Raw genomic sequence first — 13,426 nt, forward strand, 5'->3', positions numbered from 1 at the left:
TGCCACTCACATTACTTTAGTAAAAAAGAAGGTTAATAAATCTGCCCTGAAAGGCATTTTTTTGGCTGCTAATCCATATGCTTCCCTGTATATTGGCACAAAAGCTGTTTGCATGGCAGACCTGCATTTTTCTCTATGTGGCTCTTCTGTTATTATTTTCTTTGTTGTCATACGCCGAGTATTTTAGAATCTAAGTCATCCTCAGGCTGCCTATCCTTGTGCTGACACTGATTGTTACTTGTGATTTTCTTTAGCATTAAGTTTGCCTATTGATTGAATCATTTCTGACCTTGTATAAAGCTGGGTTAATCTAGCCAACTATAAAATTTCCTTTCCTCGTTGAAATTACAGTTTTGTACACAATGATAATTTCACAGAGGTCAGGAATCTGCGGCAGTTTCATGAGGACATAAAACGTGCTGTCTTGTTTCTAACTGCCATTCTTGTGTTTATTAACATGTACATGGTAAGGTAAGTGCTTCTCCCACAGTAACAGAAAAAGGCATTGTCAGAAGCGCAGAAAAGCATTAAAATTAACTCTATAATAAAACGTGTTGCTGGCTCATAACGTTTTTTTGCCATGAAACCAGATAGTCGTAGTAACTATAGAATACTACACTTAGAGTAATTATTTATGGTGACTGTCCTTGCTCCTGGTCTTGGCTTATGCATAGCTTTACACTTTCTGCCTGCCTTGCATAAGCAGATGAGCATTATCAGACGCTAGATTTAAAAGGACAGCACATTGTTGTGTCTGAGCAGCAGAAAAGTTTACTATTTTATTGTGATGTTTTTTGTTTTTATCTGATAAGGTGTTACTAACATTTATTCCTGGATAGAGAAAAGCAACATGGTGGCCAATCCTGGGATTGGGATCAGTGGGATCCTGGGATTTTGGCCTAAAATTGGCCGGGATAGAATCCCGGGATTCAGTCTCGGCCAATTTTAGGCCAAAATCCTGGGATTCGGGCCAATGCTCTTTTTTTATGCTGGTCAGCGTCTGAGCCGGTTCAGCATATGGTTCAGACGGTGCCCGGCTCCCCTGCCCCCAGCTGTGCGCACTACGCAGCGTGACATGGTGTTAGACGACACGCATCACAGCACAAGCCTCGCCGCCGGCCCGGTATGCCCGCACCCTCCGCCTGCTGCCCAAACTCACCGCCTGCCGGACCCACTGCCTGCTGCCCGGTCCCGCCGACGGCACCACCACCTGCCGCCCTGACCCACCGACAGCCGGACCCGAGGATGGTGACTATTTTTAACCCTAGCCAATCCCAGGTATACCGAGAATCCTGGATTTGACCGTTTTTCAGTCCCGTGTTCCGGGATTGAAAAAATGGTCGGGGTTGGCCTCCCTAATAAGCAACTTTGGGGGACATGTACTAAGCAGTGATAAAAGGGGAGAAGTGGTGGAGAAGTTGCACATGGCAACCAATCAGCTACTCTGTATACTTTGATAGTATGCAAATTATAAATATTACGTCAGTGCTGATTGGTTGCCATGAGCAACTTCTCCAATGACTCTCTTCTCCTCTTTTATCACTGCTTAGTACATCTCCCCTTTGTGTCAAATTTGTGCAAACCGAACCGGCCATTTCAGAGAGGGATGATGTCCTATTTTGGATTTGTGGATTTTACTTTGACGTTCAGAATACGTGTACCATTGGAATTACTATAATTATTAGTTTTTGTCCGCTGCCCGCTAGTATCTAACACACCTTTTTATCTAGTAAGTATGCAATTTTAGCTAGTAATAGTGCAGTTACTAATGGAACAGGCTCTTTTTATTCTAGCATTATCCAGGCAATGGCCTCATGGAAACTAGCCCCAAATACACATTCCTTAATGCGAATATAAGACAGCAAACCGACGTCGATAATCATCGATATCTGTCGGCTTTCAAAGAGATCAAAAAATTACCTTTAGTAAATTTACCCCTATCAGTCAACAAAACTGACCAGCTCTCTATAAATAGGAAATGATGCAGATTTGCCATTAGAAGTGCTACCAATGTATAATTGGAGTCAGTTTTAAAGACCTCTACACTAGAAAAAATATTGCATTGATCATGGCATTGGCAATGGTTACGGCAAGTGTATTAGATAATAATTACGTAAAGAAGACAGGCAATGTAGTGTATGATATTTTTCTGTTTTGACAAAACAGGAGAAAATAAGCCCTTGCCCTCTGTGTCTTCATCGTCTGCACTGGCAGCTACAACCACTAATTATTACTGCACAACTGTCTCCATAGCACAGAATGGCAGTTAATCTGGTCTGTCACTGCACAGAGTATATAATTTGGAAGAAAGGTGTAATAGGAGTATTCAGATTTCGGACCCTTGGGTCAGTTAACTGCAATAACTGATGAATATTCCCTGTTCCAAAACATAAAGTGTCCATCTGCTAAACTCATCAGATAACATCATCCACATCGCCTTGCGTCCTTTCCCGCTGCCAAACCTGACTCTCGGTTTTCTATTTCCACCCTGGAGTGAACTGATGGCAAACCAAGATTTATCCTGACCTCTTCACACATCATCAAAGTTTCCCCAGCTGTAAACAATATAAAATTCCTCTTTTCAGAGAAGACACCTCGTTAACCCTTCATGTGCCTTGAATAACAATCGCTGCCGCTTCACGGCTACTTTCCCATAAATTGAGAGCTGGTGCTGTTTATAGTATGTCAACGCAAGCCCTAAGAGATAATGACAAATTTGGGGCCTTTAATGTCTGGAAATCTTGAACAGCTTACCCTGTCCGCTGTATAGTTGTTACTAAACTCTCCGTTCCATGTTGCTACCAGTCAGGTTTGCCAAAGATTGTTAAAATAATCTGGTTTTTAGAATACCTATGTAAATTTCCCTCTCTAGCAATTAATACTGTGCAGCGTTGTTCCTGGAACAGAAGCCAGCAATGGGCCAGCACTGATGCGCTGACCCCTATGCTTCCTCCTTGGTGGTCTGAGTGGGTTTTTTTAATTTAATTTACTAAATGTCCATTAAATATATTAGAAGTTTCTTTTGGCGAGCGTGTATGTTTTGTGAGAAGGGTATGGAGTTGAAGTCATGTTAGGCCCTGCTTTCAAGACAATAAAAATATTGGATACTGGGAACATAAATATAAAACATTTTTTGGAGAAATTTTGAAGAAAACGGAACAATTTCTGGGAGAAAATTCACCAGTGAATGCGTCACTATTGAGGGGTTCATTTATAATTTCTTAATTTCTGTTTCCCCCACCTCACTCAACACTCCAATTTCTCTTTATATGCTGTAATGTCAGGGCTAAATTAAGGATGCTATTTTTAATAATACTATTTTAAGAGATCATTGTAACTAATTGTTACAATCTGATACACAAGCGATATTTAATCTGTGTTTATTGTGTTAATCTCCATTAATTGCTCAGTGGTACAATTTCATTTCCTTTCATGAGTCTCTGCCGTTTAATCTCACCCTTAGAGTTTCCGGGGATAGACGATTAATCACGATTTCCTGTGACATTTTTTTGTCCAGGAAATAATCACTTCAAATAAAATAAAAACAGGAAAAATCTCTTTTTCAGTCTCAGTGGAGGTGATTTACATACGCCATTCAGTGCATACTGCAATGCACCCTGGTTGTGTGATGCTGCACCTGTATGGTCCTCCCAGCACACGTCAGTAATGTATTCCTACCTACGCTCTATTCTCGGGAGCTTCCTATGCAAACTTGTGGGGAAAACTCTCCCAAGATGCATTGGGCAAAAGTGGAAACGTTAAATCAAAATCCAAAGGTCTTCGGCGTTAGTGTCATCCCTTTTATTGGAATAAACATTTCTGTACTTTTTTCCTTTATACTGTTTGGTTTCAACATTTATATATCATAAATTGCTCATGAGAATGAGAGAACTTTGCACTTGGCTTTATTACATGTGTGTTGTTTTAGAGAGGCACGTTTTGCAGTAGTGTCACTAGGGGAGTGCAGGGGGTTGTTATACCGTTCAAGAGGGTTTAACCAAAATAGCAGAGCTGCTCTGTTATTTTCATGTCACTTACTCAGATGGTATCATCAAGCAGCAGACAGTGGTAGCCACACTGTGCCCAACGAGGCTGGTGGCAGGTCAACTGCTCCTAGAGCGGTGGGCAATCACTCAGCATGACAAGAAGAGAGGTGTGACACATAGTCACATCCCCAAAGCATCATACATCAGAGGATGTGGCTGTGTGGACACAAGGCCATGCCCTCAATCTAAGACTCCAGACATGGGGATGACAGGGTGAGCAGGTGTGCTAGGTGACAACCTTCCTAGTGACACCACTGGTGTTCTGCGCTGCCTCTGTCACCAGAGCCAACTGCCTTGGGCACTAGGACCAAGGGTGGCTCTTTACGAAGGCACAAACTCTGACCTGCATACGCACAGATCCACCACGCATCTTTCTCCATGGTCCGTACATACAAACCTCAGATTCTATTATATCACCATCACAGCATATATAACAGATCCAGCTGCTGCCACATATAATCTGACCATAGCGCTATACAGTGTGAGCACACCTGGTGCACACTCCATGCAACTGGAGAAGCCTATTACTCTGTACCTGCTTAACCCTATGTTGACCTGTTCCTGTTTCAACCTGGTTAATATAGCTTCCTCTGGTTAAGATGACCTGCCGAGTGGACTAAACTCCATTACTGCTTCCTACTACCATAGTGTCTGCCAATAATTTGGAAGCATTTTTATCACATTACAAATGTGCTTATAGTACTGCATCTGAAGTGCATAATGGCTGCATAGAAATAGACAGGAAAGTGTCCATTGCTGAGCTGATTCAAAATTCAAGTCTTTACATCTACTTGTAAGACTGTTCTCTATGTAGTATCTTACACTCACCTCGGATATTAAAGACAGGCAACTATTCAAGTCATATTCAAGTCAGACAGACTTGCAGATTGGTAACAGTGACAAAGCCGACACTCTCATACATATTTGGCCAAAGAGAAATATCTCACACTCTGGCTTTGGCTGTTGGATGAACCACTTATCAAGACTCCTGAATGCAAGCAAACATTTTCCTATGTTTTAATAACTACAGTATATTGCATGGAACATTTTAGTATTTCATTTGCTAGCTACATATTAGGACTACTAAAGATTGTACTGCTATTAATAACTATACTTTGCTAACCTATGTTATACTTAGAATGGGGAATGAGATTTGGCCGAATTTACAAAAAAAAATAAAAAATGTTAAAGAACACCACAGTGTACCCTGTGATAATAACACAAGCTCCTGCTGGCGAAATCACAGGGCAGCATTGCGATATGCAGCCTTTTGCACAGCTTTCTCTGCCCCCAGAGAAAGCTGTGCGAGAATGACCACCAGTGATCAGCTCTGCGTGTCTGATGCACACACAAGCTGATCACCTTTTAAAAAACAAAAACCATACCTGTCCCAGGAGACGGTGATCGGTGCTCCATTGAGCACTGCCGGGCACCCAGTCCTCCATGTGCTGCACTGTGACTCCTGTGCAGTAAAGTGACACTGCAAGTGGGCACCTCACTTTACAGCACTGAGGGTCATAGCACAGAAGCAGGATCCGGCGTCCTGGAGCAGCGGACATTGGCACCCGGCACTGGTAAATTTAAATCCTGGGAAGGGGCTCTTTTGTGGCACAGGGGTAGTCGCGACGGGGAGGGGGGGGGGGAGGATATCCTGGCAGCGGCGGTAGCGATGGCGGTGGCGCATGCACAGCAGGACATCGGGGTAATTTTTACGAAAAATACCCAGATGATGGTGCAGAGAGGCTTGCATGCAGAGCCATAACCCATAACTAGCCTTTTTGGTGCCCTGTGCCTCGTGGGTAGGGGTCATGACATCATTGATCCCAGAGAAAGCCCATGCTATGATGCCCCTTCCCACATTTTATTAAGCTTCAAATAGTTAAAATTCTTTACCTTAGAATTAATTACCTGTATGTGCGAGGGCAGATAGCTTAATGAATAGATTGTCTGACTGCAATGCCACAGGCAATGGGTTCCAATCCCAGGTATGTCACCATCTTTAAATAAAAGGACAGTGTGACTGAGTAACAAAGAAATCTCAAGTTGAGTTCATGAATGTTGTATAGGTATTAGTGACAGAAGGGGTCAGGGTAGGAGACAGCGGTGGTCAGGAGATGCTGAGCTTCAAAAAGGGGGAAAGCTGCAAGTGAAAGTAATTAAAACACATAAAAAACAAGTGCTGCCAACAGCGCCTCCTACCCCGCAGTGCTATGTGTGGTTCCCCATCCGCACACACTTAGTTACGGCCCTGCTTGCATGCGATAATTGATACATCCATACGATGTACTCTATTATCGCATTGCAAATTTGGCCGATATTATCATCTGTCATCCGCATCATCAGATCCGGATGGTGATAAATCGGCCCCTATGAGAGAGAGAAAGAGAGAGAGAGAGAGAGAGAGAGAGAGAGAATGAAAATTAAAGTGATGAAAATTAATAGCAATATAAGTCACAATTATAGTAATAAAGAAACAATAGTGAAAAATATAACAAATAGTCAATTTTGTTGTTAATGTATTGTACTACTTTTAATGAATAATGTGTGTGTGTGTGTGTGTGTGTGTGTGTGTGTGTGTGTGTGTGTGTGTGTGTGTGTGTGTGTGTGTTGCAGACTGGATGTGCAACATTTTATGTGTTTTTATGACTAATTGAAATGTGGAAGATTTCTTAAGGCCCATACACACTTGACGATAAAATGAACGACGTCGTTCATTTCAGCCCTCATCAACGACGTCGCTCATTATATCGTCAAGTGTGTATGCATCCGACGACCACCGATGCGCGCCCCCGCGGGACGTTAACGACCCTCGCTTATCTGTGGAGCATGTATGCTCAATTTCCACTATGGTCGTTACCGACCAGAGACGTCGTTGAATGTGTATGGTGTGAAAGACCAACGACCAACGACCAAGCCACTGTTCAGTGTTCACCAGCCCTGTTCCCAGCTCATTATTTTAATAAACTGTTCAGCTTGGATGCTTCAACGATGAATGGTCTATAGGTCCGTACACACTTAACGATAAAATGAGCGACGTCGCTCATTTTCCCCCTCCTTGAGCGACGTCGCTCATTTTATCGTCAAGTGTGTATGCGCCAGCGACGACCGATGCGCGGCCCCGCGGGTCGGCAACGATCGTCGCTGTCGGTAGGGCATGCATGAAGGATGTGGACTGTCGTCCACGACCTTCATGCAGGGCTGGCGGGGGCGTGACATCACTGAGCGATATGAGCAGTCATATCGCTCAGTGCGTACAGGCGGCCGCCGACCGGCCGGCCCGGGAGGGGGAAACATTAGACGATGTCGCTCACAGAGCGACATCGTCTAATGTGTATGGGCCTTATGGTCTTTCGTCTTTGGTCTTTCGTCTTTGGTCGTTGGTAGTGTGTATGCTCATGTCGTTTGCTCAGCTGTTCAAGGGAAGTTCAAGGGAAGTCGTTAACGATGGTCGTTAACGATGTGTGCATCGTCAAGTGTGTATGGGCCTTTACAAACTAGGCATACTCAGGAGACTTGTCACTTGACAATATGTTGCAACCATGCCCCATAGTGTGGCATAACCTATATTCTAGAGCAGTGTTTCCCATCATCAGTCCTCAAGGAACCGTCACGTTCCCGCCCCCCCCCACCCCCCCATCCACACCCCACCCCACCCCTCCCCGCAACACCAAAGTGACGCCACTGTACACCTGTGCTGGTGTATGAAAAACATGCATTGTTAGTGGTCCCTAGTGGTGGGGCAGACATAACATGTGCAGAGAGAGTTAGATTTGGGTGGGGTGTGTTCAAACTGAAATCTAAATTGCAGTGTAAAAATAAAGCAGCCAGTATTTACCCTGCACAGAAACAAAATAACCCTCCCAAATCTAACTCTCTATGCACATGTTACATCTGCCTCCACCTGCAGTGCACATGGTTTTGCCCATTTGTGTTCTTTCTTGCTTTGCTAACAAACTTGAATAACCCCCATAGTCTAGTAATACGTGAATTACATTCTCCTTCTATATTTGTGCGTGAAATAATTTGTATGCACTTCCCATTTAAATGCCAGCATGCAGGGAAGGAAAACGTTCATCACAGACAATTGTTTTCACTAAGGATTTTATTTTCTTCAAAAAGCACCTGAATCTTTTTCCAGATATACAGCTGTGTGTGTTACCAATTCAACCTGTCAGCATAACTGACATAATTACTATTGTCAATGATTTCTGCAATTTTGTTTTATGAAATATTTCTGTAAATAATGAAAAGATATAATGAAGAAATCTGCATACTTATCATACTCCAGCCTAACTCGTAATTAGAGAGTTCTTTCCGCTGTGTCTGTCGTTTATCCAGTATCACAAAGTTTACCTTAGAATGAAGGGATTCATTGGGTGTCATTTATGAATTAAAAATAAAATCTGATCAATGCACAACTGGCTGCTAAACTACCCTTGTTCATCTGTCTTTTCTAAGCCCATTAGCCTTTTACCCCTAGCATATTATTACAGCAGCTTGTGCACTTCAGCATATTATTATATCATTGCATGCTCACAGGGGTTGGGCACAACTAATCAACAGTTATCATGGCAACATGGGCAAAGTGTTGACATGCAGCATGTGGGCGTAGTGACCACATCGACATTCATCATGCGTACATGGATTAAATGTCGACATGATGAACTGTCGGCAAGCGATCCTCTGGTGGTCTAGTGGTTTCTTACCTTGTCCTGGCGGCTGCAACGGCTAAAGAATTTTCTTTCAGGTGACGTGAGAATCAGTTCTAGCAGTGTGTCTTAGAAGTGGCATTACAATTAGTATTTTGCCCCACTATCCCTAACCCTAAACATAGTGTCTAACCCTAACCTCCCTCCTCAGCCTAATTCTAACCCTCCTGGTGGTCCCTAACCTTCAGCATCCTCAGACTGTCAACATTTCACATGGTGACAGTACAGATATTGACATTTGTGAACATGTCAACATTCTGATGATGTCAACATGGTGCCTGTTGGCCTTCTGACAGGATATTGCCCACAGCATACTGTACTTAAACTACTCTGAGTCCTCCTAAGAAACAAATATGCCCAAACAATCACATAATTTAGGATGGCAATGTTTATCTTATAAACTCTGATTATAACTTCTAACAATTCTATAAAATATTGGATATTGGTAATATATGCCTGCATCATGTTACGTTAGCTGCAACCTGCAAAGACATATGACATCATGTATGCACGTATCATTTTTGGCCTATGCCTGAAATAAGCAGTGATGCTTGCAACATCTACCCAAATGCTGTGCCCCACACAATCCCCACTATCTGCTCACATTTCTCCTTTCAGTCATCTCTTACCACCAACCCTTTTAAAATCATTCTGACCTCTCCACTTTCCTACCTCTCCTTTTCCTGCACTTTAGAATGCTAGGTCTGTCAGCAACAAAGGTACATCCATCTGCAACCTACAGTATTCCTCTCTCATTTCTTCAGCCCCCTTTCCATTACTGAAATCTGTTGTGTAGTTATGACCCTGGTTTGAGTCTCCATTGTGAAGGTGCTTTACTCTTGTACATCCAGGCCTCCTTACACTTTGATATTGTCCAAAATAAGTGAAGGACAAGGCTACATACAGTTTAATTTTTCAAAAATAGCTCATATAAACATTTTATTGATACACCAAGATGTACTTGTACACATCATAAAAAAAGGGAAAAGTTTTGGAACAAAACAATGGCACCTTCCTGATGATGTGCCAGTGTATGGAATTGTTCGATTGTTCAATTTCCATCGGCTCCTTCTCCCATTAGAAATTTTGTGTACACTATGTGGAAGAAAGTCAATAGCCAGGTGATTAAGTAAATGCAGGGGGTGTAGTATGTGCAGTGTGAACCTATGTGACTGTGCCCTGAACCCATTATAGATACACCATTGCCTTCTATGGCTGCATCTTCTGAGTCAACTTCACTACAGTCCTTTGTTTCTCCCTCTATTTTAACATCCCATTTGACATTTTTAACAATAACTTCCTCAACTACAAATGTTTCCTCTCTTCCCAATATACTGCCCTTTTACTCGCTAAGCAAGTCTAATTTAATTCCCTAATCTTGACCAGTCAACCAAACCATGTTGCTACTTTGCTGCCTACGTCCAATGCCCCACTCCCCCTCTCCTACAACGTCATAACTATACTTCAAAGGCAAATATATATATATAAAATCTTTCTTGAAATCTCCTCTGACCATATTTATCACCCTACACCCAAGTTCTCCACTACCCTATGCACCATAATTTCTGGATTCCCATCAGACTATTACGGCAATCCTGTAACTCCTAACTCCTCCCTTTCCTAAAATGCTATCTTCCACCTAGCTCACTTATTCAACCCATCCTTCTCCAGTGGCACTTTCCCTTCCATCTTCAAGCATGCATTTATCTATCTATCTATCCCTCCTATCCTCAAGAAATCGTCTCTTAACCCTACTTCTCTCAACAGCTCCCACCCCATTTCTCTACTTACTTCCCAACTAATTGAACAGTTTGTGTACAGGCATCTAATTCCTTTACTCTTCACTCACTTTTTTAGGGCTGCCATCAGGGGGGTGCGGGGGCACAACTGTCCCGGTCCAGGCTGCTCTGAAAAAGAGTGGATGGCCTGAGCCGCATGCCACTTACCACCACGAACTACTGAGAGGGTCCCCGCTCTAAGTATTGAAAATTCCAAAATGGGCGCCGCCTCAGGGAGACAGTTATTTTAAATGTTAGAGGAGGCGGTGGCCATTTTAGGAGGGACATTTTTAAAAGATTGAAGGGAGCAGGCACAAATAGCAGCCCCCGCTGGGACTGCAGACCCGTGGTATGGTGACAACAAGCAGAACCCCTAAGAGCAGTTACTGTGGCATAGGGCATTTTTCCTATGTGGGCATAATATGGTGACAGGAGCATAACTGTGGGGGTGTAATATGGTATCAGGGGCAGTACTGTGGGGACTTAATATGTTGTCTGGGGAATTACTGTGAGGGCTTATTATGGTGCATGGGGTATTACTTTGAGGGGCATAATATAGTGTTGCTCAGTATGTGCACAGGAATTTATATATATATATGTATATATATGTGTATATATATATATATATATATATATATATATATAGAGAGAGAGAGACAAGGATTAATACTGCGCCACATGTGGTATAAAACAGATATGTTGTATGAAAGATGGCAATGTAATGTGACACTACCCTAAGCTGCAAATGGGGCGTCAGCTGGGTCCCTCAATATAAACTAGTGATGTGCACCGGACATTTTTCGGGTTTTGTGTTTTGGTTTCGGATTCGGTTCCGCGGCCGTATTTTGGATTCAGACGCGTTTTGGCAAAACCTCACTGAAAATTTTTTGTCGGATTCGGGTGTGTTTTGGATTCGGGTGTTTTTTTCAAAAAACCCTAAAAAACAGCTTAAATCATAGAATTTGGGGGTCATTTTGATCCCATAGTATTATTAACCTCAATAACCATAATTTCCACTCATTTCCAGTCTATTCTGAACACCTCACACCTCACAATATTATTTTTAGTCCTAAAATTTGCACCGAGGTCGCTGGATGGCTAAGCTAAGCGACACAAGTGGCCGACACAAACACCTGGCCCATCTAGGAGTGGCACTGCAGTGTCAGACAGGATGGCACTTCAAAAAATAGTCCCCAAACAGCACATGATGCAAAGAAAAAAAGAGGTGCACCAAGGTCGCTGTGTGACTAAGCTAAGCGACACAAGTGGCCGACACAAACACCTGGCCCATCTAGGAGTGGCACTGCAGTGTCAGGCAGGATGGCACTTCAAAAAAATTGTCCCCAAACAACAAAGAAAAATGAAAGAAAAAAGAGGTGCAAGATGGAATTGTCCTTGGGCCCTCCCACCCACCCTTATGTTGTATAAACAGGACATGCACACTTTAACGAACCCATCATTTCAGCGACAGGGTCTGCCACACGACTGTGACTGAAATGACTGGTTGGTTTGGGCCCCCACCAAAAAAAGAAGAAATCAATCTCTCCTTGCACAAACTGGCTCTACAGAGGCAAGATGTCCACCTCATCATCATCCTCCGATTCCTCACCCCTTTCACTGTGTACATCCCCCTCCTCACAGATTATTAATTCGTCCCCACTGGAATCCACCATCTCAGATCCCTGTGTACTTTCTGGAGGCAATTGCTGCTGGTGAATGTCTCCACGGAGGAATTGATTATAATTCATTTTGATGAACATCATCTTCTCCACATTTTCTGGAAGTAACCTCGTACGCCGATTGCTGACAAGGTGAGCGGCTGCACTAAACACTCTTTCGGAGTACACACTGGAGGGAGGGCAACTTAGGTAGAATAAAGCCAGTTTGTGCAAGGGCTTCCAAATTGCCTCTTTTTCATTCAAGTATACGTACGGACTGTCTGACGTGCCTACTTGGATGCGGTCACTCATATAATCCTACACCATTCTTTCAATGGTGAGAGAATCATATGCAGTGACAGTAGACAACATGTCAGTAATCGTTGGCAGGTCCTTCAGTCCGGACCAGATGTCAGCACTCGTTCCAGACTGCCCTGCATCACCGCCAGCGGGTGGGCTTGGAATTCTTAGCCTTTTCCTCGCACCCCCAGTTGCGGGAGAATGTGAAGGAGGAGATGTTGATGGGTCACGTTCCGCTTGACTTGACAATTTTCTCACCAGCAGGTCTTTGAACCTCTGCAGATTTGTGTCTGCCGGAAAGAGAGATACAACGTAGGTTTTAAATCTAGGATCGAGCACGGTAGCCAAAATGTAGTGCTCTGATTTCAACAGATTGACCACCCGTGAATCCTGGTTAAGCGAATTAAGGGCTCCATCCACAAGTCCCACATGCCTAGCGGAATCACTCTGTTTTAGCTCCTCCTTCAATGTCTCTAGCTTCTTCTGCAAAAGCCTGATGAGGGGAACGACCTGACTCAGGCTGGCAGTGTCTGAACTGACTTCACGTGTGGCAAGTTCAAAGGGTTGCAGAACCATGCACAACGTTGAAATCATTCTCCACTGCGCTTGAGTCAGGTGCATTCCCCCTCCTTTGCCTATATCGTGGGCAGATGTATAGGCTTGAATGGCCTTTTGCTGCTCCTCCATCCTCTGAAGCATATAGAGGGTTGAATTCCACCTCGTTACCACCTCTTGCTTCAGATGATGGCATGTCAGGTTCAGGAATGTTTGGTGGTGCTCCAGTCTTCGGCACGCGGTGGCTGAATGCCGAAAGTGGCCCGCAATTCTTCGGGCCACCGACAGCATCTCTTGCACGCCCCTGTCGTTTTTTAAATAATTCTGCACCACCAAATTCAATGTATGTGCAAAACATGGGACGTGCTGGAATTTGCCCA

This window comes from Pseudophryne corroboree, chromosome 3 (genome assembly GCF_028390025.1).
Source record: "Pseudophryne corroboree isolate aPseCor3 chromosome 3, aPseCor3.hap2, whole genome shotgun sequence".
NCBI classification, from domain to species: domain Eukaryota; kingdom Metazoa; phylum Chordata; class Amphibia; order Anura; family Myobatrachidae; genus Pseudophryne; species Pseudophryne corroboree.